Source organism: Pistacia vera, unplaced genomic scaffold, assembly GCF_008641045.1.
Source record: "Pistacia vera cultivar Batoury unplaced genomic scaffold, PisVer_v2 Contig166, whole genome shotgun sequence".
Taxonomy (NCBI): Eukaryota; Viridiplantae; Streptophyta; class Magnoliopsida; order Sapindales; family Anacardiaceae; genus Pistacia; species Pistacia vera.
Genome location: NW_022195747.1, coordinates 272,850 through 278,129, shown reverse-complemented (window position 1 = coordinate 278,129; position 5,280 = coordinate 272,850). Strand labels below are relative to the sequence as shown.

At 42.3% G+C, this 5,280-nt stretch overlaps 1 pseudogene; it reads right to left on the bottom strand.

The window, feature by feature from the left end:
- Positions 1–3,206: 3,206 nt before the first annotated feature.
- LOC116125462 lies at positions 3,207–4,255 on the bottom strand (annotated as a pseudogene).
- Positions 4,256–5,280: the final 1,025 nt, after the last annotated feature.

The following is a 5,280-nucleotide window of genomic DNA, read 5'->3' as shown; positions in this document are numbered from 1 at the left end:
AGGAATGCTATGCTCCCACGGTGGATTTCTAGAAGGCGAAGCTGGAGAAGAGAGGAAAGAGTTAAAGACTCCAAAGGACAGTGCAGGCTCACCAAAGAGGCTCGAGAAAGAGTGGAGCTACGAGCGAACTCCTTGCAGCAGAGCAAACAGACGCAGCTGTGGGAAACCTCCGAGAACAGAGGTGGGCACTTGAGAGAGAACTCCAATTTCCCAGGGACTGTCGCTCATTAACTAAGAGATAAACGACAGAGCTGGAAATTGAGAAGAGGCCACCGACTGTTCATCAGTCCACTATGCCTTTCGACCAAAGAATCGATATTACCTCACCGACTCTTGAGATTACCAAAGGATCCTGCTTCCATGGCGCATGCTGATGATGAGGAGAAGGTCAAGGGCTTGATCGGAGGAGTACGTCCGTGGAACCGATCGCGACCAGGTAGTCGGCGACCAACCTGGAGATATAGGTCCGCCGTCCGGGCCTGGACGAAGGCCATAATGGCTTTGCTCTGCTTTCTATAACTATCCTGTCTCGCAAATTTGTACTTTCTTTTTATTTACAATTAAAGAAATTATTCTTAATCCTCTGAGTACTTAAATTTTTTGTACTTCACAAATTATGTGGACACAGGTCGCTTTTCTAACTATTGCATAGTATTTGCACAAATGATATACACGAACAAAACTGCACACATGCAGAAACAATATTACTTTAGAGCTTATTTTTTTACAAGGCTTAAAAGAGTAAGTCTTTACAAGAAAATTAGAAAAGAGTTCGGAATTACTGTAATAGAGGCAAAGATGTTCAGCATTAAGCTCGGGTACTTCGAACCTTCAGCCTTTTAAGTGATAATCCCCGATCTTATCACTAGCGATGTGGTATGGGCCCCCAATTGGCCCCAATACTCCCCCACTTGCTTCTCTTGTACCGAGAAGGACTTCTTTTAGACAAGTCTCGACCTAGAAGTCTTTTCTTCTAACCTTAGAGTCGAAGAACTTTTTTGCGCACTTTGGTAGGCTGCTATCCTTACTGAGCCTTGTGAGATGTTCTTCACTCAAATCCATTTGCGCTCATAAGCACTTCATTGTCTGTTTCATTGAACAGGTTCTCCGAAGTGAACAGTTCTACCTCCAAAGGATCATCCTCGCAGTCTATGCTAGCGAGAAAGGTGTTCTGAAATGAGATTCTCGAGGTGTCTGTATGCCCATAGGACTTCAGGGAGTCGTCGCCCAATTACCCTTGGCAGCGCCAGTTTGCTTTCAAAGTATGCTTGATGGTCTTGTTGACGCTTCAACCTACCATTTGCTTGCTATCTTGCGATTGAAAGCGAACTTTTTGGATTCCAGCTCATCGCAAAACTGCTTGAATTCCTCGTTTGAACTACTTCCCATTATAGAGATGAGGGTATGAGGAATTCATAGTCACACTATGTTTTTTAAGATAAAGTCCTTAGCTTTTTGGTAGTGATCCGACAAGGTTGGCCTCGGCCTACTTGTAAGTAATCCACTGCGACCACCGCATACTTGACTCCTCCCCTACCAACTGGCATGGGTCTAATAGATCGATTCCCCACATGGAGAAGCAGGGGCTGTCATGGTTATCACTGGTGGAAGGAGCTCGGTATGTTCGCAAACCGCTAGCACTTGTCACACTTTTTCAAAAGTGAAGGTATCTTCTTGAGTAGGGGCCAGTAATACCCTTGAGAACTTTGTGGTAGGGATCAGCGACATGTGATTACCGAGATCCCTTCATGTATCTCCCTCATGATATAGTCTGCTTCCTCATTGGTTACACATCGGAGGAGAGGGGCGCTGCTGTCTTCAATTGATCTCCATAAGTGTGTAATGAGCACTCTAGTTTGCATGTTTCTTGCCTCATCTTTCGTTGGGCAAGGTCCCATCTCGAAGATACTAAATAATTGGGGTCATCAAAACTGCTCGGTCAATTCACCGTCCTGTTCGGGACTGATACTAGGGATCTCTATGACGCAACAGGAATCCTTCTGCGCTCTGAGTCTAGCGACGGCTATCTTTGCCAAGGCATCCGCGACAGAATTACTGTCTCTATGGGATCTCGTGTCTTGAAGTGCTTGAATGGCTCGGCCGGACCTTAGCTTTCTTAGATAACTATCATGTTTTCTCCTTGGCTGATATTCCCCAAGATCTGGTTAACAACCAACATGGAGTCGCTCTGAAGCTGATCGCGGGTTGATCCCATTCTCTTGCCAACAGCAGACCAGCGAGCAGAGTTTCATACTCAGCCTTTGTTTGGTTGCTTAGAACCCAAATCAAGAATGCATGGATGCAAGTCCCTTTGGGACTAAGGAGGAGAAAGGCCTGCCCCTCCCTGTTTTCCTTTCGAGGATCCATCAACATAGAGGCTCCAAGGTCGACAGATTCTAACGTTCTAGTGCTTGTTGGTTTTGCTTAGATCCTAACCGTTGATACGAGAATTCCGAAATGAATCGGCAATAGCTCCCTTTAATGGTTTCTTTCGGTCTGTACGCAGATGAACTGACTCAGTTTCATAGTCCACTTACAATTTACCCGAACCTCGTTTTGGAGGACTTGCTTGAGCGGATAGTTGGTCAATACAGGATTATAGGGGCTTGAAATAAGGTCGCAACTTCTGGAGCGGTCAATAGCATAATCTAATCACTCCATTTCTGGAAACCGCACTTCGGTGTCTAGCAGACGCTTGCTCGCGTAAAACTGGCCACTGGACCCTTTCTTCTTCCGAATTAGAGACGGACAGATAAATAGGAGAATTTCCTGAGGTTGAGGTTTGGACAGAAGAGTGTGCTTTCCGAGGTGCTCTTTTATGCTTTGGAATGCCTGTCGCACTGGAGAGTCCATTCGAACTTCCTGTTGCCTGAGTATATTAAAGATCAGCATCGATCGTTCCTTTGATATGAAGCGATGAGAGCCGTATTCGCCCTTAGACTCTGAACTTATTTTGGTTGGTCAGGCTTTTCATCTGACGCGTCGTAGAACCTTCTAAGTTCTACTACCCATGCTAACAAGACTTGCATCAGCCCTATTTTTCTAGGCATAACAAAAACAAATAACGTAGCTCTTATCTTTTTTTTTTCTAATCCAGATATGTGTATCCAACTACAGTCTAAGACAATGAAATTCAGCATCTTTTGTTATATACACAATATGAAATTAGAAATCTGTCCAGGAGAAGAACACACCTACCAGCAGATTCAATGGTTAGGATGCTTTATGATCCTCTGGAGAACCCAGTTCTCGCCCTCGAATATCGCGGCTGCATGTATCAGCTTGCACTCCCGATCTTCAACATTCTTCATAACACACCCAGCTTCTTCTTGATCTCCTCGATTCCATCTTCACAGCTTCTCCTCGATCACAAGTCACATTCTGCAGAAGAGTTCAATCTCATCTCTATTCGATCGATTAGAACCCGAATGTTGTCCAAGTCCTTGATAGCTATATAAGTACCCACTTGCATTGAAGTGATCACCTCCTTCTGTCCTTTCAATGCATTCTCATAGTTTTCAATAGAAATCAATCCATTTCCCCATTGAACCAGAGGGATAGAACTAGAGCTGCAGCGCTGCTGCCAGGCGGGGCAGCATGGCGCAGCACGACTAGCAAACAACACAGTAGCAAAGTAGCACAAATATTAACGAAACCTCCTCAAGAATGGATGTATTTCAGCTTCTTATCAAGCTTGTTCTTCCTCAATTGCAGTTTCAGCGAGCATCGATACCTGTTGCTTATAAACAGATTGAAATATCTGGAAGAAATCTTCAGTGAAAGATCCCACAGCCTTGAAATTCTTCAATTCCTCAAGAGTCCTCACATACCTCTGCCCAGCTCCCATCTCTTATTCTCCTCCTCGAATTGTTGCAGGGCCACCAATCAGCAACTGGCTATCCCGAGCGCTTCAAGCACTTCTCCAATGAGTACAGAAATCCAGGTCTGCAGGCTACTCTCGAATACTCCTCGACCAGCCGAACAACTCCGACTCTTCAATTCTTTCTTACATTCCAAGATACCTTAACCACCTCCGGTTCATCTCCAGAAGACACTCAGTAACTCCTTCAGAGAATCAAAGAAGAGCCCAACTTCAACGCCAACGGGAGTATTGATTACGTGACTGGTTCGCGCCTGCACGGTGTCGAAGTCTGCAAGTCGGCGTCAAGACGGCAAGCGGCCTCATAGGAGTGAGTTCAGTTGTGAATTGGGAAGAAGAAGCTTCAGCGGGCTTCTTGCTCATATTGCCCCCCATAGCTTGGATCAAAAACAAAACCCAAGAGAGATAGGAGAAGAAGAAAAGAAAGAAGAAGACGAGAGAAAGTTTGGAAATTAGAGAAGCAAAATGGTTGATAAAAGGAGAAGAGAAAAAACAAGAGGTGAACGAAGAAGAGCTTAAAGAGATTAAAACCGTTAAGGGCCAAGAATAATGTTGAAATTATCGAGATTTGGAATAGTTGCAGCATGAGAGAATGTGTAAATGGGAAGGTATTTGTATATATATGGAGGACGGTGGAAAACGCGGAAAGCAATATGTTTCTCACTCTCTCTCTCTCTAGAGTACCTCTTTTCTTTGCAGTTTCAAAAACGGACTGTATATACCATTGAAAAAGCAATATCAAATAGATGAAACTCACCTAAATTCTTTGTGAGTTTGAAGGATTTATGATACAAGAGAATATGAGTAGAGAAGATGTAAATTAATGGGAGAAACGAGCTCTGGTTTGATAGATATATATACAAAAATCTCCATTTTGCTCTTGGTTTTTTTTTTTTTTTTTTCCTGAGTTGGCTACATTGAACGTTAACTAAAATTTTAGATTCAATGTTTCTTCATATATATGTATATATACATACATTTCATTAAATCAAATATGGTAACTATCTAATCATAATATGCGATTTCTCTTACCATATTATTGGAGAGTTTTAAAACATGGATAAGATTAAGAGTCCTCTCCTTGTTTCTCTTTGAATTTCAAGTTTTAATTATGTTTTGCCATGTGTCAGTTAATTATAACTTTTAAGGGTCTAGATTTAATGTTTAACTTTCTCTTAAATTTTTACTAATTTTTGGGATTAAATTGCAAGTTACAAATGAAGTAAATAAGAAGAATAAAAAGTCATTATAGAATTGAATGATTAGATTCTACAACTTCACTACACTAATCGAATAAATATTAGTGTCTTCCTTAATCATCCAAATGAATAACAAGTCATGTATGCTTTAACAAAAGAAGAAATCATTTCCACAATTAAACAAGAAGAGAAATGAAATAA